Genomic DNA, 27,333 nt, shown 5'->3' with positions numbered 1-27,333 from the left:
TGTAATTTCTGCCTTTTTGACATTTTAGATATCACAAGATTTAAAAAAATTTAACCAGTTTTCTTGGAAAAGTCATCATTTCAACATTAAAGCTAGAGCTGCCAAAGTCAAAAACTTGAAAAATATACGTTTCTGAATAATAAAGATTAAAACAAAACGTTAAAAGGGGGCAATTTTATATTCATTTAATTTTTTTCTGTAAAAATTGTAGCACTAAAAATATTATATTGCACCACAGTTTGAGAACCAGTGGCCTAACCTAAACTTATACAGTCATATCTGTATCGATAATTGATTTTATGGTTTTTTAAAGACTTTCATGAAAAATTTTATTCCATTATGATTCTGCACTTCCCCGATAAGACAATACAGGCAAAGAAAAAAGGAAAACGTTTCGAGGAATTCTTTTTATAATAAAAACGTTCATCTTACTTGCTTTGTAGTGGCCCAGTTATTGCATGAGAAATAATTATTTTTTATTTCATACATTTGTTCATGTGTTTAAATTTTATAAAATTAACTTTAATATTTTTTTAATATTCATATTTATATTTCTTTTATGCTGATTGGCAATTAGTAGTTCATATTTATATTTAAATTTCTTTATGCTGAATGGCAACTAGTTCTGATTCATGATTGCTAGGTTTTGGTTTCCAAACGTTGGTATTCTAGTAGCGTCGCATTTCAGTAGCTGGAAAATAAAAAGCAATAAACTTAGCTATTTGTTTATAATTCATGCTGTTAATCATAATTTAGTTTTGAACATTAGTAGCCAAGGCCACAGCTTTGCAAGCGACGCTGTCATTTCGTCTGTTACGTATTTAAAATTTTAACATTGTTCCATATCAAGTTCTTTACGATCTTTTATCCAACTAAATTTGGACTAAAACATTTCAACTATATCTCTAATAGGCCTTTATTGTATGCGAACCTTATTATTTAAGAACTTTATTAGAGTTTAATTTGAATTCGCTAGTTTGGCACGCTATTTTAAATGGGCGCGTTTGCTGTTTGTTCAAACTGTTAAATCCATAGCGCTATCAAAAAAAGGAATTAAAAAATTAAACCAGTATTTCAATGGTGACTTACAACTTACGCAATTTGAAATCAACCAAAGCCGCCTACAACTTATGCAATTTGAAATCAACCAAAGCCGCCTTCAGGGGGCTTTGAATCAGCAGGTTTACGAGATTTGGCGCGCTGTTAAATGAGCGTGTTTGCTAGATTTAGCGCTTTTGCGCATGCATTTTCCCTTAAATTTTCTTACGTTCCCCGGAAATTCGAAAATATGCACCCGGGAAAACTAGCAACGATGAAAAAAACAGAATAAAACTAAATAAATAGTATAACAATATTAATAAGTATATAGATAAAAATTCCCTTACCTGGAGCTCTTCCTAGGTGCGCTCATGTTGAATAATTCAAACTTTTATGATATATATGTACAAATTTACGAAAATAGAACACACGTATAGATGAAAAGTTAATATAATATAAATACAGATAAAGTTAAATATAATATAAAAAGTTAAATATAATATAAAAAGTAAGTTAAATATAATATAAAAAGTAAGTTAAATATAATATAAAAAAAGTTAAGTAAAGCAAAAAAGTTTAAAGATAAGATAAATATAACGGTAGATAATCAGATAAATTTGAGTCGCCTTAGTCGTGATAAATCTCGAACTAAGAATGAGCGGTAGTTCTTTCTGCGTTTCCAAAGTCACTCGCAAATATCCAATAAATTTTCTGATTGGCTGGAAAAGATGAAAATTCATCCTTTCCAGCCAATCAGAAATTTAGTTAAGAATAGCAGTAAATTTTATTGGATGGACTTGTCTTTTGTTAGCATTTTTCGAACAATTTGAATTAATGCAGGTGTTTTTTCGGTTTCTAAAATAAACACCTGCGTTTTCGAATAACTAACAGATACTTTTATAAACAGAACAAACTGGGGCTGAAAACTATTCGCACCTGCTCTATGTTCTCAGGATCGACTAAATAACTTTTTTTTATTTATTTACTCAATAGATGGCGCGAGGAGCTCTCGTATCTGCTGTTTTCTCGCACACATTTCTTGTTTTACCCATAAAAAGTTCGTAATTTTTGTGTGACGCTAAGCACTTATTTTTTATATTACCGCCAATGCCCTTACAAACTACCCCAAATGTAGGTAATAGCTCCATATAGCTGTATGCCTAAGTACCTATTCCAGTAACAGTAAGCCTAAGTTCAAGATTTTATTTGTTTATTATAAACTTATTTTATCAGATACCTTTTTAACATATAAACGTTCTGCCTGTTCGCTAAATACATTTCGCCAGTTCGAACACTCGTTTAGTTCAATTATTTACCAACGAATTTACATTAAGGTTTATATTGGGGCTAAAGCCCACACGTTTGTTTTCACGTAGATTTTCAGATAAGTAACACAAAAGTGTTTATTCTTTGTTACATTCTTTATTATGACTTAGATAGAACCAAGTAAACTGAACTTCAGTTTTAGGCAAAGGAAATGATTTAATTAGCTATTTGGGAGGGGAATGTGTGATTGTAACGAATATATAATAAATGATGTAAAAAATATACTGCAAGCGCACTTTAATGTGATCACGTTTGTCCATAACTATTTTGCTATCGTAATAATCATGATTGGTATCATGATAACACTATAAACGCTGAGAAAAAATTGCCCTTCAAAACAGAAATGGAATTTAACTAATTTAATATAAATATGATCAGTAATATATCTTGCATAAAATTCTAAACACGAAAAGACTGTTCGCATTTACGAAGGGTTCATACGTTTCTGAAAATTATTTGACTTCTTTTATGGAAATGAACAATTTCAGTAGATATTTGATCTCGAAAATTTTATTTTAGCAATAAAATTATATTAAAATTTACTTATTAGATTTATTAAAATTTGAGATAAATTTTAAAAAAAGACAAAAAAGAAAATCTGAAAAGTTTCAGATTTTAAATTACATGCGAAGGGGCATATTTTTAACATTTTGTGTGTTACCTTTAATTATTTATTATCATGTTCTTTGCACTTAAATCATAAAATTCAGTTCAAGATGAATACCGCAAAATAATTTTAAATTGAGCATATCTTTAGTATTTCCGATACGCAGTCTCACGCGCTGGAGATAAAAATGTTTTTTCTGTACAATGTTGCCATGGCTCGCTTTGAAATCGTAGAGTTTGTTAATCAAAAATTCGTTAAAGTTTTACAAAATGATAACGAAACAAATTTCAAATTTGGCCTTTCACATGCCCATATTCGCAGTAGGATTACGTCATTCAAAATTGTATGGCTTTAGGTACCGTTGTTTTATCACAATGCGAAAAACATACATACATTTATACAGATTCTTAATTATTTAACTTCTTCAAATATAATATAGGGCAATAATATTAGGTAGCAACAGTTTGAAAAGTGAAACGGGCATTCAGAGTGATTCGACGCAAAATCGCAAAACGAAAACAATAGTCCCTCAGGGAGAAGCCTCCTTTGGACGAATAATCTAATATATAATATATTTATTAGATTAAATTATATTTAAAATCACTAAAGAAATAAATTTTAATATATTTTTTTAATTATTAATCACTTTAATCATTAATTATTTTAATGATTAATGATTTTATTTATTTATTTCTTCTTGTTCCTCTTTCCTGAGGGTCTAAATTAGGGCTCCGGCTCTTCTAATTTTAGAAATTAAGCCCTGAAAACATGCTAATGTAAAACAATAATGCAAAAACTGTAACCTTACTAAATGGTTACAAAAGGGCTTTTAGTATCGAAACACGATTTTGAGTTGTTTCACTTTTCATTCGAGTCAGCTGCCATTCGGAAAAACGATTGTTGTTATTTGACAGTCGTTTCTCCATTCTGTTAGTAATTATTTCCCTTCTGTTATTAATTAATAAATTAAAGTATTTAAAAGCATGTGAGATATTTTTTTCCCTGCTCTGAGCATACCTTCGTGGTGTAGCTGGAAGCATGTTCGGCGTGTATTCGGAAGGTCCGGATTTCTAATACCGGCGAGGTCACTGCCCATTTTTCCCGTTCCTGGGGCATCGATATAACTTAACGATACTGTGAGCATCGATATAACTTAACGATACACGTATCAATAAATTTTTAAGCCCAAAGGAGCGTTAGCTCAGGTGGACTATTAATTTCGTTTTGGCATTTTGCGTAGATTAACTAATAACGGCGAATCACTTGAAATTGTTGCAATCTGATATTAAAGCCCGGTATTATATTGAAATTAAATAATCAAGAATTTGCATAAAGGTATGTATGTTTCTCGCATTGTGATAAAACAACGGTGCCTAGAGCCATCCAATTTTGAATAACGTACGTCTCTACTCGAATATGGGCATCTGGCCCACTGTCCCTTTGGGTTAAAAAAAATATGTCATGTTACTTGGATACTCACAGCACTATAAGGGTATCAGCCTGAGGGATGGGTAGTCTTCGTGGAGGACTTTCGCGGGAAACTAGCTCATATTCATGTTGCAAAACACGTGAGAAATCATGAGAAATACCCATGTAGCCAACTAGTTCGAACAATTTCTAATTTTATTCGAACTGCCGGTATTCAGTGGTCATCGGTAGGATGTGCCATTGGTGAGATTTCAGATTTTACATTATGCCAAAAAGGACTTTTTTTCTAACGTTTTCTGTGTGTTACATTTATTTATTAAATTTCATGTTCTTTGCACTGAAACCATAAAATCCTATTCAACAGCAATATCGCAGAATAATTTTAAAATGAGCCTATCCATAGAATTTCCGATACACAGTCTCGCGCGCTGAATGATTTTTTTTTTTTTTTTTTTTTTTTTGCCATCGCTCGCTTTGAAATCGTTTAGTTCGTTAAAAATTCGTTAAAGTGTTACAAAATACGAAATCAATAATAAAACAAATTCCAAATTAGAGCTTCCAAATGCTCTTCATATTCGGTGGAGGATTACGTTATTCAAAACTGGATGGCTCTAGGTACCAATGTTTTATGACAGTGCGAGAAACATACTTACATTAATGCAGATTCGTCATTATTTAAACTCTTTAATTTCTTTATTAGACACAGGGCGATAATATTGGATGGCAACAATTTGAAAAGTGATTCGCCGTTTATAGTGAATCGACGCAAAATGCCAAAACGAAATTAATAGCCCTTCTGGGCTAAAAATTATTTGTACTTTTTTAGTTATTTATTTCTTATTTTCCCATTACGGGCCAATATTTTCTATTATGGTTCCATTTAACCTATGCGTTTCTCGTTTTCAAAGCAACTGGAACTTTTTAAAGCATCATATTTTACTTCGTTACTTGTTTACTGAAACAGCTAACTCAAGACAGAGATGCAATTCTTAGTTTAGAAAAATTTAACCTTAATTAAAAACTGCAGAAAATTCTTTCTGGAGAAAATTGCTTGATGCATGTTGTCTTTGCCTCTGTATTTGTACACGACACCGACTTTTCTTGGCCGAAAAGGGCTATTAGTCTGGAAACGTAATTTTTCGTTGATTCACCTTTCATTCGGAAAAATGCCTTTCGGAAAGACGTAAGATATATGAATTAACAACCTAAGCTCTTTGAAAGAATAGAAATCAATATTTATTGATGCTTAAGAATTTATTGCTTAAAAATATATACATAAACAGTTTCAAAAAAGATTATAAACTGAAGCACATTTTAGCACTTAATCCTGGTAGTCGTAAATTTTAATAAAAACTAGCTTAAGCCGTCTGAAGTTTAGAAAGTTTTTAGTTTTTCTAAAAAAAGAAAGAAGTCCAAAGAAGCCTTAACCTAGAAGGGCTGTTAGTCTCGAGACGACATTTTACGTCGTTTCATTATAAAGGGCGTATAACTTTTTAAATTGTTGTCACCAGATACTACCGCCCTGTATTATACTTAAAGAAATTAAATAATGAAGAATCCGCATGAATGTATGTATGTATGTTTCTCGCGTTGTGAAAAAACAAGTCAACAAATTTGAATAACGTGGTCCTCCACCCAAATATGAACACCTGGAAGCTCGATCCAGTGCCTTTTGGAACACTTTTAACGAATTTTTGATTAATAAACTCAATGATTTCAAAACGAGAAGTAGAAACAATAACGGAAAAAAAAAGAAAAAAAAATTATCTCCCGCGCGCGAGACTGTCTATCGGAAATTCTAAAGATATGCTGTTTTTAAATATTTTTAGACCAAAAGAACATTACCCCAAATGCTTTCGAAATGTGCATGTGTAATATAATGTAATATACGAGTGTGCTGCAACCCTCCTGGCCGATAATAATCGCACGCAGCACAACCAACACAAAATGTATGTAATTGAAAAAAAAAGGTCCCTTTGACCGCACTATAACCTCTAAAAGCTTTTCGATTTTTATATATATATATGTATGTATATGGCGGGCACTAGCCGATTATAGGCGTTGGCCACTACTAAGGCCTGAAAACGTGGAGGCACCTAACGAGTGGCCATCATTGCCTCCTATGAAGGGACATACAATTTACATCCATGCTTTCTCCGGGATTCGAACCCAGGGCCTTCGGTACGGCAGTCAAAGTCACTACCCACTTACCCGTCAGGGCGGGAGCTTACCAAAGTTAATGTTTTTGTTTTGTTAAATTAATGCAAAGCACGCAAGGGAGAAGGGATGCCTTCGTGGAGGGCTTCCGAAGTGAAATTGGCTCGTACACGTTAGACATGTCGAAAACTACGAAAACACCCATGCAGTCAGCCCTTTCGCCGGGACTCAAACCCCGGACCGAACTTCCGGTGTTCAGCGACGTTACCGCTCGACAGCTGTTGGGACTTCCTACGTTAAAATTTAACTATGAATAAGATTGGCGTGATTTTTAAGCATTGACACGGGAAGTTTATATGCTACATTTAAATAGTTATTATACTATTTTTTTATTATATATTATTATATATAATAAAAAAAATCAATAAAGTTTGAGTAAAAATCTAAAAAACGAATAATAGAAAAGATGTAAGACTAATCTTTTTTATGCCTTTATGTTGATTTTTACTTCCTTAATTATATCCTGTTCTTCTTTCACATAATTATAAAACTGGGCACAAGTCATTTTAAAATTAAAATAACAAATCAAAATTGCTTCAACTGTCACCACTGCAAATTTGTTACTTTTATCCGATTATTAAAGACCATTAGGGAAAATAGTCTCTCGAAATTTGCATTGTGGGCTGGTATGGCAAATGCACGTACAGTGTTCGATACAATGTACGTTTTTGCATAGCTTTATTAGGTACGATTTCCGATCAATATGCTTTGTATCTGCAAGAAACTTAGCCATTTTCAAAGTAGCTACCACAGTTTTAAATGGTACTCTTTTTTTCTCTAATTAGTTAGAATATGGCAACCCTTAGCTACTATGAAAACATCGGAAACGAAAAAGGCAGATGGAATGAAATTCATGACTCAAAAAAATTCGCTTCAGTTGGAGTGTTTTAAAAAGCAGCTGCAAAGTCCACGAACAACGTCTATTTTTCTGTTTTGGCGCCTAGCGAAAAATGCAGTGTCAACAGAATTTTATTCGTAGTTGTTATTACTAAGATATCTGCGTCTGTTAATGATCTCACGCTCTAAAGTAGGAACCTTCAACCTTTCACATCCAACAGCCACATCAATAAATTCACAAAGATCCGCGGGCCACGTGTCAGTCAAAAAAATCTTGTAGTCGGAAAATTTTATATAAAAAATCTGATGTGTAAACCACATGACTTCTTTGTACGGAATACTAAATTATACGCATTTTTCTTGCATTTCATTTAAACTTATTGGATTGAATTAAATCTACTTCGCCGACAGCGTATAAACCACAATAGAATACTAGATGTATTCTTTAAAATTCACTCTAGTATTTCTTTACCATAGCAACACTCTGGCGCTAGATTCACTTAACAGTATTATATTTCGTTCATATTATAACTCATAATGCACAAAATTTATATCATTTAAAGAATAGAATTATCTAATCGTTGCCACATGTTCTATTCAAATACTATAATAAAGCTAGAATGGTGTATAAAAGAAATTAAGCAAATAAAACAAAAAAGAAACAGTTTTTCACAGACGATTGAGTATTTCTCATTCAATTAATCACTTCGCGAGAAGGCAAAAATACATAAAAACTCAAAATATCTATATTAAAAATTACTAAGTAAATCTTAAACACTTTATTTCCTCGAAAAAATTCCAGAAAGGATTAAGCATGATTTAATTGGCAATAATAAATGAAGGCGTTATCTTTGTTGTTGCGAAGCTAAGTTTCTCTAGATTGGCAACAAATCCACTAGTCTGCTGTTTCAAATGTAAACAATCAATGGCGACCATAAAAAAAAGGCTTAGCGGCACTTAAACAATTTTAAAATTGTTGATAATTCTAAAAATATTGCATACAGATTTACTAAAGGAATAAAAACCTTAACCGGAAGATAAAAACAACATAATTCAATCATTTTTAAAGCAAAAAATGTACAATTTACAAACATATAAGAGTAAAGAAACTGAGATCACTGAGCCGGGTAACAGAGTGGATATATATATATATATAAATATATTTATATGCGTTTGGTGCGGCCGATTGCAACCAAAATACGAGATGCACATCTACATGTTATAGCTGTCCTACATATAAAATTTCAATGTTCTGAGGCTACTCCTTTTTGAGTTATGCGAGATACGTACGCACGTACGTACATACGTTCGTACAGACGCCACGAAAAATTCTCTTCAGAATTCATTTTAAAGCAGTTTTATAATTTTTTTGGATGAAACGAGTCTTTTATTCTATCCTTACTCTTTTATTCTATCCTTTTTGCGTGATATCTGTAGGATATCACGCAAAAACATCGTTAAATTGCATTCGATAGCGGTCAAAATGGATATTTTCGTTGAAATATGCTGGCTGAAACTTTTCGTGATTACAATACTTTCTTTTTACTTCGTACAAGGAAGTAAAAAGGGAGGTTTCTTTTACAAGAGTGTACAACTAATTCTAAGCGAAGAGATAGTGTTACAGATTTGTATATGTATACATTGGTTCCAAAAAATCAATCCAAAAGTTGGAATTCGAATTAAAATGTTTTGCAACTTTTTTTAACTATGAAAGAAAAAAGTATAAAGATGACTGTACAGAACGATATTTCAAAATGCATTTACAATAAAAAGTAAAAATTTAAAAAAAAACTTGTATTACTGGCGGGAGATGGTAGTTACTTTGGTTTCAATGTGAAATTTGACATTGTTTTTACTTGATTAAAGCTTCAATATCCGGTTTAATCTGTGTTGTTGCAATTCTTAAAAGTTTCCTTCAAATGTCTCTCTGTCAGCCGTGTTCTTGTTTTTGATTTTTGAATTTTCATTTTACTAAAAAGCTGTTCACATATGTAGGCAATGCCAAAGATAGAATACACGAAGACTGCATGTTTATGAATTCCTGGATACTTGTCTTCCGTCACGTATTTCGAATAAAAATTAATGTAGGATTTTCAAGAAACTTGCATTTTACTGCAGAGTCACACTGTAAATCTATAAATTCTAATTGAAGTTCAGGTGAAACACATATTACATAAGATAAAGAGAAATGTTTGAAAAATTCGTCATTTTCAGAAAATTTTATCCCAAATAATAACGGGTATGTCAATAAAATGTTTTAAATATCAAGAATAAGTTATTTTTTACGACAAAAAGCTGATAAGGCAATTTTTCTTGAAACAAATTTCTTAAAAATTTTTCAATTTTTCTTCAAATGTGAGGCCACTAAAATACCTTCAGCGGGCCACGGCTTGAAGACTCCTACTTTAAAGCATGGGTGACTAAAGTGCAGCCCAAACGCAAATTATGAAAGTATTTACATTTACACACTTTTATTTAAAAAATAAATATTTGAATTTGATTCATGTATAATTGATTCGTTGGCATTTATTTGAAAATAAAAATTTAAATAAAAACATCTTAGTATGTCATGATGTATTAACTGCAAAATGACATTCAACTGAAAGAAAAATTTGAAAAATGTTTCTTTACTGGAGTTTTATAAAGATTACCTACCCCGCGATAAATATCCTAATTTTCACAATCATGCTTTATTAATGTCTTCAGCTTTTGGCAGTACGTATATTTGTGAACAATTATTTTCAAGAATGAAGCATCCAAAAAACAAAATAAGAAAAAGATCACTGACAAACATCTTGAAAATTCATTAAGAATTGCAACCTCGTTTATTGAACCCGATATCGATTTGCTTGTTCAACAAAAGCAAATTCGCCCGTCTCATTCATTTGAATTTTTTTCATTTTTATGAAATCCAAACTAAATGAACTGGTGTACTGAGAATACGGCAAAGCACACTAGGGCTATCTGCCTAAGGGGAGGGATGCTTCGTGGAGAACTTTCTAAGGAAAACTGGCTCTATACACGTTACCATATGGAGAAAACCACGAAAACGCCCATGCAGCCAGCCGGTTTGCGGGATTCGAACCTCGGACCGAACTACCAGTGTTCAGCGATTTTACTGCTCGGCCGCTGGTGGGCCCAAACTAAATGAAACGAAACTTTTACAAATTAATAATAAATATGTACCTATATATATCTAATTCAAATAAAGAAAATTAATGAAATTAAAAATTAATTAAAAAGAAGATAATTTATTTTAATAAAACAACATAGAGCTAATTTTTATTTAAATTTGTTAAAAAATATTGTAAGTGTGCCCCGTATTATTTTTTTTATTTTTATTTTTTATTTATTTATTTATTTATTTATTTATTTATTTATTTTTTTTCCAATGCGGCCTTCAAACAGTCACAATTTAGACACCCATACTTAAAGCAGGGTTTCTTAAACTGTGGGTCGCGACTCCCAAGGGAGTTGCGGGACCTGCAGCAAGGCGTCGCCAAAAATTTTAGCAGTTTTTATATTCTTTAACTTATTATGATAATTTTACAATTACCAAATATTTTTACAAAATGTATCTGAAAACAGGCAAAGATAAGACAATACAGACAAAGAAAAAAACGAAAACGTTTCGACGAATTCGTTTTATAGTATAAACGTTCATTTTCCTTGCTTTGCACGTGACGCTGTCATTTCATCGGTTACTTATTTAAAAGTTTCACATTGTTCTATGTCTTAAAATTAGAAATTAAAGTTAATGACCTAAAACTGCAATAGTATATTACAGTACAAGTGAAAGAATTGACAGTTTTACTCACGCGTGTGTCGGATTTGCAGAATACTTATGGAGGTTCTAACAAATTTTTGTAAATATTATGGGGTTCTGGGGGTCACAAAAAAATCTCGGCGATAAAAAGGAGCGCGAATGAAAAAAGTTTAAGAAACCCTGTTCTAAAGGATCAATTTTGCTCTCGCTGTCGTCTTTTACTTAAAAAGAACTCAGAGAGAGACAAATCTGTTACGAAATAAAAGTATAAGGTATTTTTCCCACTTCCCTAGCGTGCCTTCGTGGTGTAGTGGTTCAGCACACTGGGCCGGTATTCCAGAGGTCCGTGGTTCGATTCCCGGCGAAGGCGGTTGCATATTTTTCATCTTTTCTGCTTCCAATTAACCTAATGACTCTACAAAAGAACTTGTTTTTTGTTCTTTTTTCCGTTGGCTAACGCTTTAGTAAAGGTATATCCATATATGGCGGCCAAAATTAGGGGCGGCCGGACGATACTACGTCTAAATATTTTAAATTCATTGTAAGTACTTGTCATACGTAACTACGTTTTATACAATCTGTCTTATCTAAGTGCTTAGTGTGAAATAAAAATTTTATTAATCACTGAGAATATTTTTTTTTTTAATTTGGGGGCAGCAATCTTAGGAAAATACGCGGGCAGCCAATGGCCTAGGAACGGCTCTGGGGTAAGTGTGCATTTTTTATATCTCAGTGTGCTAACCACCCCCTAGATAGCCTTGCTAATTTTAAACAGTATGGAAACAATATGGAAACTTGAATAATTTTAAACACGGATAATTCCGATGCTAATTCTAACCACAAAGATGGCAAGCCAACTTAGGTTTGAAAAACAGATTTTAAAAAATGTAAGTCTTAGAGATGCATCAAATTTCATTGCCACGAAAAATAAATTTAGTCCTCTAGACCCCGAAAACAATACTAATAATACCCAGTCTGCAGTTAACACTGTAAATCAACCAAGTACTTCAAGTCAAAATTTACCCACATCACCACAACCAAAAGCTATTCCACCAGTGATGGTATGGGTTATTCAATTATGGCAAAGCACACGAGGGCTATCTGCCTAAAGGGAGGGATGACCTTCGTGGAGGACTTTCTAAGGGAAACTGGCTCGTATACACGTTACACGTGGGGGAAACCACGAAAACGCCCATGCAGCCAGCCAGTTTGCGGGAGTCAAACCTCGGACCGAACTACCATTGTTCAGCGTCTTTACCGCTCGGCCGCTGGTGGGCCCCCTCCAGTCATGGTAAAGCTGCCGGGCAACATTAAATGTAATCCAGACCTAAAATAACTTGCAAACCAATCAAAAGCAAAAATTTTTTGGTAAAATAAATGGAGAATTTCTCAAAATTTTACACAATACACCCAAAGGTCACAGAATTTTTAACACAATTTCTCCGGGATAATAATGTAGAACTTTACACCATTAATGCAAAACACCAACACTCAGTAAAAGCAGTCATCATAGGATTGCCCATAGATATGGAAATGAGATATTTTAACGGAATACGGTTACTAAGTTCACAAAGTTGTTCAGATGACATGTAACATAGCCATGCAACCAATACCGCTATTCGAAAGTCAAATTTTTTCACACCTAATCAGAGTGGAATTTATGTATAAGCTGAACAAGTTATAGCTTAGCCCACACACGCACATTCTTGGCCCCGTTCCGAAAAAATGTCGCATATCTCATATATATATATATATATATAAAAGACTCGTATCCCTCATAAAGGGCCTCATATCTCAAACAGCTTAGGATCTCATCAAATCAAAATTCCGCCCTCCAACCTAATGTTGAACAACATATGTCACTATCCATAGTAAAAATTTAAAAATATGTTAATAAAAATCTTATTCCACAATGCCACAATTGCCAGAAATGGCATCACTCATCAGAAGACAGTTTCCTCGTTACGTAAAATGCACTTCGGATCACGCAACTAACTCCTGCCCACAAAACAGGATTCATAGAAAACACAGACTGCGTCAATTGCAAAAATTTTCATCCAGGTTATATAAAATTCCCAAAACCAAGAAGCAATAATCCACAAGGCCAATCACAACACAATCACATATTCACAAACAGCTAATAGTAACACTCCTGTACAAAACTTAGCATACAAAAGCAACTCCATTATTAAATACTCCTAAACTCACTCCGTCGCTGAACACTGGTAGTTCGGTCCGAGGTTCGAATCCTGCAAACGGGCTGGCTGCATGGGCGTTTTTGTGGTTTTCCCCATGTGCAACGTGTATACGAGCCAGTTTCCCTTAGAAATTCCTCCACGAAGGCATCCCTCCCCTTAGGCAGATAGCCCTAGTGTGCTTTGCCGTATTCTCAATACACGCACACACACATTTTTTGGTTACTGCGAAAAAGCTGTTTTTAAAATTATTTTAAACACCTGAATTCCCATAACCCTTTCGTTTTCCTACTAGAACGCAAATCTGGTAAAGAGTATTTAAGCTGAGGTTTTTTTTCGGATTGGAAGTTAGAGCGTGTTTCTGCCTCGCAGAGACAACGTTAATAAGATTTGATTCCTCGTCTTGGCATTTTACTTGTCGCCATTTAAATTGTTACATCTATGAGCCGTTCCAAACTTTGTGTTAACTAAAGGCATCCCTCCCTTAAGGCAGATAGCCCTCGAGTGCTTTGCTATAATCTAATAAACCAAACCAACCAACCAAAACCCACTCACAGTTTAAATTTTACAGGCTTCATGGAACTATTCAAAATTGTTAAAGCACTGGAAGCCATATCTGAATTTAAAAAATTGGCATATTTACAGAAATGACAGCATGTTTTTCAGCTTCTTGCATCGTGCGACTGTAACGCATTTTGTGAAATAAATGCTGGGTTTGTTTACAAATCCACGACAGTTAAATGTATTTCAAGGAAACATTATTCAAGGAATTTAATTTTAAGTAATCATCAATACCAGCAATTATTAAAAAAATTTATATTTGAACTATGTAAATCATAAAAACTGGATGAAAACCGAAAACTGTATATTTAAATCCAATCTACAAAATTGTCTAATACGCAAAAATGTGGCGTATTTAATTATGGCAAAGCACACTAGGGATATCTGCCTAAGGGGAGGGATGCCTTCGTGGGGGACTTTCTAAGGGAAACTGGCTCGTATACACGTTACACATGGGGAAAACCACAAAAAAGCCCATGCAGCCAGCCCGTTCACGGGGTTCGAACCTCGGACCGAACTACCAGTATTCAGCGACTTTACCGCTCGGCCGCTGGTGGGCCACGCAAAAATGTGAAACTAAAAAATGTAACCCAAACTTTACTAATAAAAGCAGCTTTCCTTGCAAGAAAATGTTACATAAAATTCTACCCAAAGCTATACGGGCAAACAAAATACATATTAGAACTGACATTAAAGAAGTAATATGCATCATAACATAATAATTTAAGGTAAGTCCTCTAAAACACTCTCTTTTCAGGAATTGTGTTGTTCAATGACAATATCGTTATCTATGCTTGTATAGCTATGAGCTGAGTCTTTAGAGAAGTTTGTTAAGTTTCATGAAGCCATCGACATCCAAATATACTGTATAACAAAAAATTGACGCACCAAGAAGGAATCATTCGATTGCTTTGAAATTTCGTATGCATAAATGTTTTGATCAAATATGCAAATGGTTAAAATTTGGTGTCCAATGAATGAATAGTGGATCGGAACTACGCATCCAGCAAATGCATCTAAGGATCTGTTCTTGAACTTTTTGGTACCAAGTTCAACTCATCACTTCTCTATTATTTTTACAAGGCTATCTCAACTCAGGGCTAAAGAAAGAGAAGGGCTGGGTCATCCCTTTGAGAAGAACGATGCCGACACGAACCCCTCTTGGGGAGCATACCGGATGTTATGTGACGTCACTGGGTTCGTCCCGTCGTCGACTGACCAGAGCATCAGTGCGAAAGATTGAATCTTTAGTTCTTGGATTCTCTTTCTTTAGCCCTGTTAGTTTCAGAGAAAGAAATGTTTTTTTTTTTTTTTTTTTTTTTTTTTTTTTTACTTGAAAGTTATAACTGATGATACTTTTAAAGGGATTTTGTATTTAGAAAGTTCTTGTAATGAGAAACCATTGAAAAAATGGTATCGTGTGCCGTTGCTACCTGTAGCAATACGTATCATAATACGAAAGAAACTAGCGTGGTATTTCATAGATTTCCGTACAAAAATATTCAATTAACGAAAGAATGGTTGCATAGGTGTCGAAGAGCGGATATTATTAACACAAAGAGTGCTCGAATATGCAGCAATCACTTCACTGAATCTGATTATGAGGATGATATGAAAAGGTTGCTAGGATTACCGACAAAAAGATACTGAAGTCAGCTGCTATTCCAACTGCTTGTATTCCTGACTTGGTTATTTATCAGAATACACCAAGGCAGCAAAGGCAACAAAAAAGAAAAAATTTACAAAGTGCATTTGAAAGAATTCAGAATTTAAGTCCTAAAAAGGCATGTCTGGAACTTCAAAACGATAACAATAATAGCTATGAGAAGCTCACTGAAAATAATATTACTCAGCAATGTTGTAACTGTTCCAACCTCCAGAAAAATGTGAATGATTTAATCACAAAATTATCAGCTCTTGAGAATAAGGTTTCTGTTTTACAGACTGAGAAAAAGTAGCATTTAAAAACTATCTCCGAACAAAGAAAAAGATTTAAAAGGAATAGAAAACTAATATTAGAAGAAGTTCAGAAACTGAGGAAAGACATTAAAAAAGTGAATCAACGAAATGAAAAACTAAGAAAAATTAAAACGTATATTCAAAACATATTTACCGAAACTCAAATAAATGCATTAATGAAAAAAAGCGAATTAAATGGTCTCCAGGCGATATTTCAAAAAGCATAGTAATCAGATCGTTATCCGTAAAGTCATACGACTTCTGGAAAGAAAAAATGGGTATTCCGCTTCCAAGTGCAAGTACATTGAAAAGATGGTGCTCAAGATTCAGTTGAATTCCCGGCATTTTAAATGATGTACTGTTATTGATAAAAAAAAAAAAAAAAACTTGCCAAAATGCAACTGACGAAGAAAGATTATGCGTATTAAGTTTCGATGGAATTCATATAGATTCAAGACTCTGTTATGATTCAAAATTGGATCAGATATTAGGTCCTTTTAAAAAGACTCAATTTGTATTGGTTCGAGGACTCATTTCGCAATGGAAATATCCCATTTATTTTGATTTTGATCGTCAAATGAAGGAAAATCTTCTGTCTTCCATTTTGTTTGCACTTGAATCATCTGGGCTTCGAGTCAAAGCAATTGTATCTGACATGGGAGGTTGTCAAACCCTTTGGAAAGAATTACAAATTTCAACAAATAAATCTTTCTTTTACAGTCCTAAGTTCAGCACCAAAATATGGGTTTTTGCTGATATGCCGCATTGCATAAAGCTTTTGAGAAACCATTTTCTTGATAAAGGTTTTATGCTCGGAAATGGTACAATTATAAACAAAGACGTTATATATGAAGTACTCAATAAAGATATCGGAGAAATTAAACTGTGGTATAAACTGAAACCTCAATTTTTATCAGTAAAAGGGAACGAGAGACAGAAAGTAGCACCAGCAAAAGCATTATTTTCCTCCACAACGGCTAAAGCAATTATTCATTTGACTGGTAATGCTGCAACAAGTAATTGTTTTTCAATGGCTGATGATTTTTTTGACATTATGAATAGTAGTGTACCATTAGCCCCTAGCAATAAGCCTTTAAAAGCTGCTTTCAGCCTAGAAAGCTATTATGAAGTACAAAAATAAAAATTAAATGAGATCAAGCAAATGATTTTTGATCTCAGAGTATGCGGAAAGCAGACAATGCTACCTTTTCAGAAAGGTATTATCATATCGATAAATTCGCTTTTCGATTTATTTGACGACGTAAAATCTATAGATGTGATATATATTTTAACATCAAGACTGACTCAAGATGTATTAGAAAGCTTGTTCAGCCAGATTCGGGGTCTAGAGCGTTTTAATGACCATCCGTCTCCATCAGACGTAATAATTCGCCTGAAAAGGTTGCTATTGGCAAACAAATTGCCTAAATTGTCGTTAAAGACAAATGCTAATGACTGTGAAGATGTGAAGAAAGTTGAAGCATATTTGACAAAAGAGCTGTTCTTCAAATGAAAAAGCACAAATGTTTGAGACTTCCTTATACGAAGATGATTTAATTAATTACGAAGACATCTATGATGAATGTACGTCACTTCCTTGGGAAACCGAAATTTATGATTCAACGAAAGATATATCTGCATATGAACAAGAATCGCTCGCTTATGTGGCAGGTTATATTGCATATCGTGTGAAAGATAAAGATCCTACTTTGGGTGAAATATCAAAAAAATTCGTACATATTCCTAACGACTCAAATTGGATATTTTTATTATCTAAAGGAGGATTAACTGTACCATCACCAGTTTGGATGGAAACGATGATGAAAATGGAAAATGTTTTCCGTTCTTTTCATGGCAGTTCTTTTCGAAAAGGTAGAGGTGTAATTCAGAATCTCATTTCTTAACTTGAGAAACGTTTTCCCTCCGTGAATAAGAGTTCAGTTCGTTTATTTTGCCTTTTACGAACATTTATAAGGGTTTGGCACTTGAATAGGAATGCAACCCTTGTATCGGCAAGAAAAGCTGACCAGAAAGCAAATAAATGGATGAAGAGTAATAGAGGATTATCGAACCAAACTATATAAGAAAAAACATCATGTAAGTTGATTCATATTATTCCTACCAAAAACAATAATTTGAATCATTACTTTGTTTATTATTCACTTAATTTGTGACCTAATTTATGCAAGTTTCAGATAATTATTTGGACTACTATATAAAATATTATATATTATTATATACTAATTTAGACTGCTAAATTTTACTATATAAAATAAACCATTAAATTCTGCATAAGCATAAATTAGTATCAGAGCATATACTTTTAAAATGTAAGAATACATGCTATTATTCCAAAATATATAAATATTGTTTTAAAACATTTTCATTATTTTTTGAGTAATTGATGTTAATAATACTGATACTGATATTCCATAATAATGCTTTCATAATAGACATTGCAAAAGCTTACCAAATTCTACTACTCATTATCAACGCTAATTGAAAAGCAAAAATGGAAGAAGTGAAATTTGTTTCGTTTTAATGTGTTATGAAATCTATTATTAGCATTAACTAATTTTTAATTAGATAGATGTGTAATGTCTTTAGCATGTATCGGTGGGTTACTATTTACATACATTTAAAAAGATGATTATGAAAAAGAATTACTACATTTAGGGTACACTAGACCTAAAAAATTAGTTATGTTTACGCATATGTGTTATTTAAAAAATAGTTATGTTTATGCATGTTTTACTTACGTTTTACGCATATTAGAGTTTAATTTGGTATGACGTAAATATATTTCTAGTTCATATATACTAAATGCATGTATATTGCAATTTCATGAGCTAAAATCTCGGCTCATATTGGTTATTAAACTATTTTTCAAAGCGTTTTGATTCTCAAGCAAATGCTTAAGAAACTGGACAGCAGAACTGACCAAGCGAACCCAACTACGTCATCAGTCTCTTCTTTCGGTTTCAGCCGCGAGAAGCTGATGAACTAGCCCTTTAGCCCTGATCTCAACTGGAGAAGCTTCATTTTTTGACTTTTACATACGTCAGGACCCTAAGGGGATTCATTTAGGAATCTGGAAAGAGCCGGAGTAGTGCATCTCGAAATACCCTCATATGCGGTCAGGTCCTAAATTTACAATCCCTTTTTTCAGGGGGAGAGCTGACAAGGAGCGGCAATCTCGCTTGGGATCATGAGAAAATGTGGGGGTTGTTTAAACATCTAACTTCTCTACATTCAGTTTTATACAAAGGAAAATACAAATTAAATTCTTCGAATAAATGCAATTTTGTACAATGAAAATGTATTACTTAATGATAAACTGTAAGATAAATAACATTTTTTTTTAAAGTCATAGGTGTAGAAAGACAGATATTTGTTACACGAATGAATTTGTAGTAAATATTGAGTTTTTCATTTCGAATGCTATGTTCCATGTATGCGAAGTAGCTGAGTATGTGAGATAATAGTCAAAACCGAACGGCTTTCAACCTTTTCACGGCTAAGGACTAATTGTTTTTATTTGAGACTTATGAATAAAATAACGCAAACTAGACTGCAGAAAATTCCTAAGAATGAAGTTAAATAATACTGAAAAATACATTATTGATGCACTTCTGTGTTTTATATGTAGTAGTATTAACTACGACTATAATCCTTAAATGGAATCCTTAAATTATATATATCTATGTATAGGTATATATAAATGGAACCAAATATAGAACAAGGTATAAAATATCTTTATTATACAATGTTCATTACCATACGTATATTTACGTAATATCAATATAAATAGTTAGTTAGGTTTCGTACATATATAATTTATTTTTATATTTGTATTTTTTGTATTAGATTCAGTATTGTATACGTATCTGAAGTTTAATTTATTCTCTTTTTGGGTAACGACTTTAAATGAGAATTGTTAGGGCCTTCATAGGGATTACATTATATACAATCAGTTAGGATCCGACTTTTCCTTTCTTTTAATCATTATATATATTGAAATACTACTTGATAAGTATACATAAAATATAGCAGTTTTTTTAAGCTACTTATTTATATATCTATTGTTTGGTCTGATTTGTTTGATTATAGCAAAGCATTCGACGGTTATTTGCCTAAGGGTAAGGGTGCCTCGTAGAGAACTTTCTAAGGAAAACTGACTGTTATGCACGTTACGCGTGGGGAAAACCTCGAAAACGCCAATACAGCCATCCCCGTCGATCCGGATTCGAACCCCGGATCAACCTGCCAGAGTTCAACGACTTTACAGCTCAGCCGCTAGTGAGCCCCCCCCCACACACATCCACACATATACATTAAATAGTATTTACATGTCGTTTATAAAGTATAATTGAGTGCAATTTAATCATAAAGAGTTAGAAAATATTCTAAGGAATTACTTCACTTCGTAGACTTTTTGTTAAGCTTCACCATATTTCTTGAAGAAAATCTCAATGCTAGTTCCATTTCCAAGCTGTTTATGTACCTTATTTTTCATGCTTTGAATTATATTTAGAAAATTATTTCACTTGGTTATAGCTGAAAATGCAGTTTTTTTATTGAAGAATTTAAGGGTAAGAAGAGAATTATGCCCTTTTCTAATTATTCTTGAAGCATTTAATTTTTTTTTAAAGCGCCCATTAATACGGATCACTGAACTAAAGTGCTCAATACAGGACAAATTAATTAGCTACTAAATTTTGATTTTCGTTGAGTAAAAATGAATTCATCTGCATTCTATAAGAAAGTAAATATTCAAAAAAAATTTTTTTTTCCTATTCTCGCAGTCATAATATTTTTCTTAAATATTCAGCTAATTCATATTCAGATATTCCAATCCATTACAATAAGTAATAAATCAATACAGTAAATAAGTTGCCCTATTGCACATTAGAAATACTTATTCTCGTAATAACAGATACGTATGTGTTATTCTCTTCGTAATTTTCAGTATATATATTTATATTTATAATTAAGAAATCTTTTGAAAGCAGCGTCAAACAGCTGTCAAAATTATATTTTAAAATTATTATTTAGAAATGCGCTTATAATGGTTTTTATATTTACGAAAGATACTTCCCGTTTACTCAGGCTCACTGTATTCAAGTCGATAGGACCAATTGAATGGAAAGATCGATTTGTTAATTCATTTCCAAGTTTCAAATCGGATGAATGGACTCGCGAATAAAATGGCACATTAAAATACGGTCACTGAACTACATTGAGCAATGAAAATTTTAACAAAGGTTTCGTACTTTATCTTATGAAAACAAAATATCAGAATCTAATTAAATGTTTCACTTATTAGAAAAATAGAAAATATAAATATTTGTGAATAAAAAGAAATTATCTTTAAAAAAATAAAATTTAAATGAAAAAAATAAAAGAATTAAAAAATATTGCAGAAATTACATAAAACAGCGAATAAACTTATTCGGCACAAGCTTGCTCAATGTAAAACAGATTGTACAGTCAGAAAGCTCGCCTTGTCACAGAAATATACTGTTCATCGGGTTTAAAGGTTATTCAGACTAACGTGCGAAGTTCAGTGAGTAAACTTGTATTTTCCTTTGAATGTATAAACTAGCCAAAAAAATTGAGTACTTGACAATTAGATGCAAATTTAACAGATGGGAGCACTTGACAATTAGATGCAAATTTAACAGATGGATTGAAGGAACCCTACTGCAACGTACCACTTTGTGTAAGCATTTTCGTGGATTTCCTTAAGGTATGTAAATATGAGCCGATTTTCCTTAGAAAATTCTCCATGAAATCATGCCTAGACAACCCTCATATGTTTTGCCATATTCAATACAAAATCATTTTTAAGATGATTAATTAATTAATTTTATGTTAGATGATACGAAGCTTTTCAAAAACTAGGATGCTTTCCGTAAACAATTAGTATTAATAAGCTCTGTTCAACTGGAATTGGGTTGGATTATTTGTTTATAGCAGTGCTTTTCAGCCGACTTACATGTACCTGTATGTATTGCTCAGAGGGGGTGGAAGGAAATTTCTGAACGAAAACAATGTAATAATGAAATGTTAATAAACAAATAAATATAACTTTTCGTATCTTATGTAATTTGTCTCCATTCTGATACCATGTACATCATTTATTTCTGATATACTGATACTGAATGAGACCTAAAAACACTTTTTTTAAATGTATCTCCCCTTAGGATCCCTGACACAGCCGTTTACTTTCCCCTTCCGTCATTAACGTCAGTCTCCTGCTCTTGACCGCATTTGCCAAGCCACCGTTCAAGCCATGGCGAATGTGCTGCTTACCAGGAAATTTTCGTGGTTTTCTCCATGTGTAACATAAATACGAGTCAGTTTCTATCAGACGTATGAAATCATTTTTGTATCAACTCCCCGCTATAAACAGTCCTCCATGAAGGCATCCATATCCCCGTAGGCAGATAATCTTATGGTACTTTGCCATAACCTAAATAATCTGATTTGATGATCATGCTAATCTACTCTCATACTGAAGCCTCTGGTGCTTTAATTAATGTTTTATTTATCATAAAATGTGTTAACTGCTTTAAATTAACCAAATCAGGAATTTTTTCTGTTAGATTTCCTTTTTGAAATTTTTGACATCATTTTAGAAGCCTAAATATGTCAGATCGTTTTAGTAAGACGTATTATTTGTAACGCTTTTACATATAAGTACAGAGAATCTCATGACGGCGAACTCTAAAAGTGTTTCCTACAACATAAATAAACAGGCTTTTAGACATTTGCCTCTCTAATGCAACCATCTATATAAGTGGCTTAAAAATCGCTTGAAGCGGCCGTTAGTGGTCGCATTAGGAAAGTCTCATTATATTTGCATTTTTGTGGCATTTAATAATTTCAGTTACATGTCTGCCTTATAAATTATAATATTGATTTTTCAAGGTCGTGTAACAACTTTCAATATAAATTAGAATAGTAATAATCTTTTACATTCCATTCGGATTATTGTATTCGTATGAAAACCATGAATCAATTGTTGATCATTATTTTGTACGTATGCTATTGCAAAAATTTAAAAATTCTTAATTATGATATTTTCCAATATTCGGGCTTTAAATGCCCAAGTTATTTAATTTTATGCCAAGATTTAAACTTTGTGCATTTACAATAAGATCTTAATTCTGGAACTTTTTAACATCTGAAGCTGGTTAAAACTGGTTGAAATGTGTTTGCAGTCGCAGTTCGTATGCAAAAGCATTCTCGCACTGATTTGTTTTATGCTCAATTTATAGCAATTTCCCTAAGTAACCAAATTTTAGATTTATATCATTTTTTTTTTTTTTTTAAATTGTGAAAATAAAAAAAAAGAAAGGAGAACATTTTTCTTTCTTACATCTTATTATTCAGTTCATCTTTTATGATAAATAGTGTATTTTTCAATTTTCCTCAACTGTCAAATCTTGTTGTATTTCTAAATATCTTTAGATTATTTACAGTCCCTGCAATTTTAGAGTTTTTATGTTAAACTCTAAAACAGTTATTAGAAGAATTATTAGAAGCATTTGATGTAATTAATGACGCACGTCGCCCATAGATTCGCAAATTTTGAATTTTCAATATTGTTGCAAGCACTTGAGCAGAAAATTCGTCTTTTCTAGCAAATTGAAAATTTTAAAATTCAAAAAATTCAACTCCATCAATCCAATTTTCAGACTCAATTAAAGGCACTGAAGTTATTTAACATTTAAGAACTCTCGGTGATTTAGAACTCCGCGGAATTGGTACTCAAGAAATGATTTCAAAAATGCTCTTCTACATCTATTAATAATTTGTTCTATCCCTTGAATAGCTAGTATCTACTGCATTTTCTTATCATTTCTTCTTTGGTGGTTATTTGAATCACGGCAAAGCACGGGAACTGTCTGTCTAAGAGAAGGGATGCCTTCGTGGAGGACTTAACGAAGTATGAGAAAGGGAAACTTGATTGTATTTACCTTACACATGAAGAAATAACTAAATTATCTTGCAACCAGCTTGTTTGCTGGGATTTGAGCCCCTGTCGAACTATCAGTGTTAAGCGACCGCCAGAATCGTAGCTAGGGTTTTCAGCGCCCAGGGACAACTGAAGATTTCGCGCCCCTTACTGCTTGCCAAGGATGGAAAACATTTAATTCTACAATGTCGTAACATTAGTTTGGCGCCCCTTGGATTCTGCGCCCGGGAACAGATGCTCCCCTTGCCCCCTTCTAGCTACGGCCCTGGCGACCGCTGGAGCGCTGATGAGCTGCATTATGTATTCTGCTTAAGAATATAGAACACAAATTACTGTTAATTTTATTATATCATCAGTGTTTGGTAACTTTCCCTATGAAAATAAAATTGTTAGAAAAATGAGTGAAAAGGCATGTAAATATTTTGAATTTGGATTCAATTTAATCCCCTTCATGTAACATATAATGCTGTAATTTACGTAATAGCATTTAAAATTTTTGAATATATTAACACAAAAGGATACGGCAATGCTGTTACGGCATTCGACAAAATATGTCTCGTTTACGCATATACCAATCTTTGCAGAAGGAAGAAAATTATAGCCAATGCAGAAAATTTCTAAATTCAATTTCGCCAGATAAATTTTACATAAAATGAAATAACAATTTTCAGTACACATAAATAATTAATTGAATGAATGTAAATTTTTACCGCAGAATACATAAACTTATTTTCAGCTCAATGTAAAACTGTTCCCACGGAAAATTTATATTATAAGAAAAAGTTAAATGTCTGTTATGTCGAATATTTCTTCACTTAGATTGCAGAGACATTCGATACTTTATGGAAGCAGGAGACTTGAAAAATGAGCAACCCCCTCTCCGGGAATCGAACCGCGGATCTCTGAAATACGCGCCCAGTGTGCAGACCACTACACCACGAAAGCACGTCAAGAAGGCTCAAGTCTAAAATTTATGCATATTTAGTATTAATTCTATATTTTGCATATTAACATTTAAAAAAATACCTGACTAAATTACTCCTGGACGGTTGTGTATAAGCCTATGGTTTGTTTGATCAAGTGCGACTCATTTGTAAAGTATTGAATGGTGTACTCGCTTGCAAAACTTTGTGAATTTTGTGTTTCTTGAAAAATCGGCAATACTAAGTATGATTGCTAAATATTACATTCTTTTTAAGGGAACATTATAGTATAATAATAAGAATATTTTCTTCTGAGATATACTTTTATCAATGATATGTTACTGTAGCACAGTTTTGCTAAATTCCTATAAATCAGTTCTAATTATTCTAAGCTGATTTACTAAGACTTGGAATGATGCTCAAGGCCGGCGCTAGACGTTTTGCCGCACGGTGCCTGCTTTACAACTTCAAAATTCTGCCGTCCAGCTTTAAAAGTTTTAAAATCCAAAGTTAAATCCAAAGTTTTAAAGTCCAAAGTTTTAAAAATTTTGCCTTCTCAAATTATATTAATACAATAAATTACTATGTATACATTTTTCTTGCCTTAGATGAAGGAAATTTATCACTTACTTCATCAAAGTCGATCATTTCAAATTTTTCTCTTTCCGCATTTAAAAATGCAAATGACTTAGGGGATCTTGTCCCACCGTTGATTGTAAATAGTCAAAATTTATTTTAATTTGCTGAACGAACGATTTGATAATGAAATAGTATTCGATAGTGTTTGAAGTGCGACTCCTAGGTTTAAAAAAACATTTTCTGCATAGATCTGTAATGGAGTTTTAGGTTCAATTTCTTTTCTACTGCGGAGTAGTATCTTGCAGTCACATTCACTGCTCAAAACAATTAGGGGACATTGTGAGTTCGGTATGAAATAACCATGTAATAGACAAACATTTTAAGAAATAGAAGAGATTATAAAGGAAAATTATAACCTTTACAAAATATGCAAATTTAATTAATAATATTAAATTATTAAAAAATAATATTAAATTTCGACGTCTGTTACGTCGAAAACTATGCGTATTAGATAAGGAGCGACCTGTAGTATTTCTTTGCAGTAGGAGATTAAAAACAATTGACACGCATTGAATGCTTTGTAGCAGTGAATGTACGATGTCTCAGCAAGATGACTTAGTTGAATCGATAGTCAGGAAGGCCATCATTCGTTTACAGGAGAGTCAAACGAAATCCATTATAGCGGAAGTGTTAGGAGTTTTCAAAAATGTCATTTCCAGACTATGGAATTGTTTCTGGAAACTGGATATGTTTGAGAAATTCGGGACAAGGTCGTGTTATCGTTTTAATATAAAAAGCGGGAACTATATGAGCATTTCGTTTAAAAAAAAACTAAAAATATATCTCTATGTGAAATAAATATGTGAAATAAAGTGTCTCTATGTGAAATAAAGTGGTCAGAAAGAACGTTTTGTATGCAGAGATATTTGGTTGATGTACTGCAAACATTTCATTACACAATTTTGTCAGACAAACCAAGAAAATAAATAATTAATTATATTACAATAATTATTAATTTTAAATATATTTTCCAGAAATCGATCAAAATAAAAACTGAAATTTTCGGGAAAATCTTGTTTGGAGATCATTTGGCGCTCCTCTGCGAGCGGCGCCCGAGGTATAATACACCCCCTTGCCCTCCCCCTCGCTACGCCACTGCCCTTGTCACTTGATCTGTGGGTGGTGGTACACTTTTTTCCATCCATGGAGCCAGCCAGAACTAGCAGTCAATCCAGGTTCTCCTTCTTGAAATGCATCATAAAACTTTATGGCTTCTCTGGCCATAAAGCTTTATGGATCTTCTTTATTCCGGGCGGAAGTGAAAAATAAGAGAGGACAGTAAAGTTTTAAAATAAAATAAACGTTAGTTAGTAAAACTTACAAGTACTTGTAAATAACAGAAGAAATGACAGCATCACGTGCAAAGCCAAGTATAATGAATGTTTATGTACATTGAACGACGCAAAAGAATGCGTCGAAACGTTTTTTTCATTTTTTTCGTCTGTATCTTTATCTTCTTTCAGATACATTGTGTAAAAATATTTGGTAATTGTAAAACTATTATAATCAGTTAAATAAATATCAAAAACGCTAAAATTTTTGGCGACCCCCAAACACAGTTTAAAAAACTCTTATCTAAACCAAACCAAACCAAACCAAACCAAAATCTGCGTGGGTAAAATAATTCGATTCCAAACTGCGACTAAAAGGAAAGGGTGAGGAGATAATTTCCACCACGCAACAAATCGATCCGAGTTGAACCACGAGTATATAATGAGCGGGAGTGAATTGGACTTTGATTATTCCTAAACTATTTTATGTATTTATGTAAATATCTTAACTTAATCGAGAATCACTGTACATTTATTTTTACTACTGAATTCGCAATATATCTCCACCACACGATGACAAAT

The 27,333-nt window shown here is 32.8% G+C and overlaps 1 long non-coding RNA gene across 4 annotated transcripts in view; it reads left to right on the top strand.

Moving 5' to 3' along the window:
• LOC146995601 (uncharacterized) overlaps positions 1-27,333 on the top strand; it is a 214,508-nt gene that overhangs the window by 74,870 nt on the left and 112,305 nt on the right. The window contains exon 1 of one of the 4 annotated variants that reach the window (XR_015043184.1): positions 2,098-2,220. The exons of 1 other annotated variant lie outside the window; for it this stretch is intronic. This is a non-coding gene — a long non-coding RNA (uncharacterized LOC146995601). Of the gene's footprint in view, positions 1-2,097; positions 2,221-16,856; positions 18,032-27,333 lie in introns of those variants that run through there. 2 more of the 4 variants (XR_015043182.1, XR_015043183.1) reach the window with 2 other exon arrangements.

Source organism: Stegodyphus dumicola, chromosome 9, assembly GCF_044657685.1.
Source record: "Stegodyphus dumicola isolate Sdum_Otavi_A_Nest chromosome 9, ASM4465768v1".
Taxonomy (NCBI): Eukaryota; Metazoa; Arthropoda; class Arachnida; order Araneae; family Eresidae; genus Stegodyphus; species Stegodyphus dumicola.
Note: the sequence above shows the minus strand (reverse complement) of the source record. Positions and strands in the feature narration are given on the sequence as shown.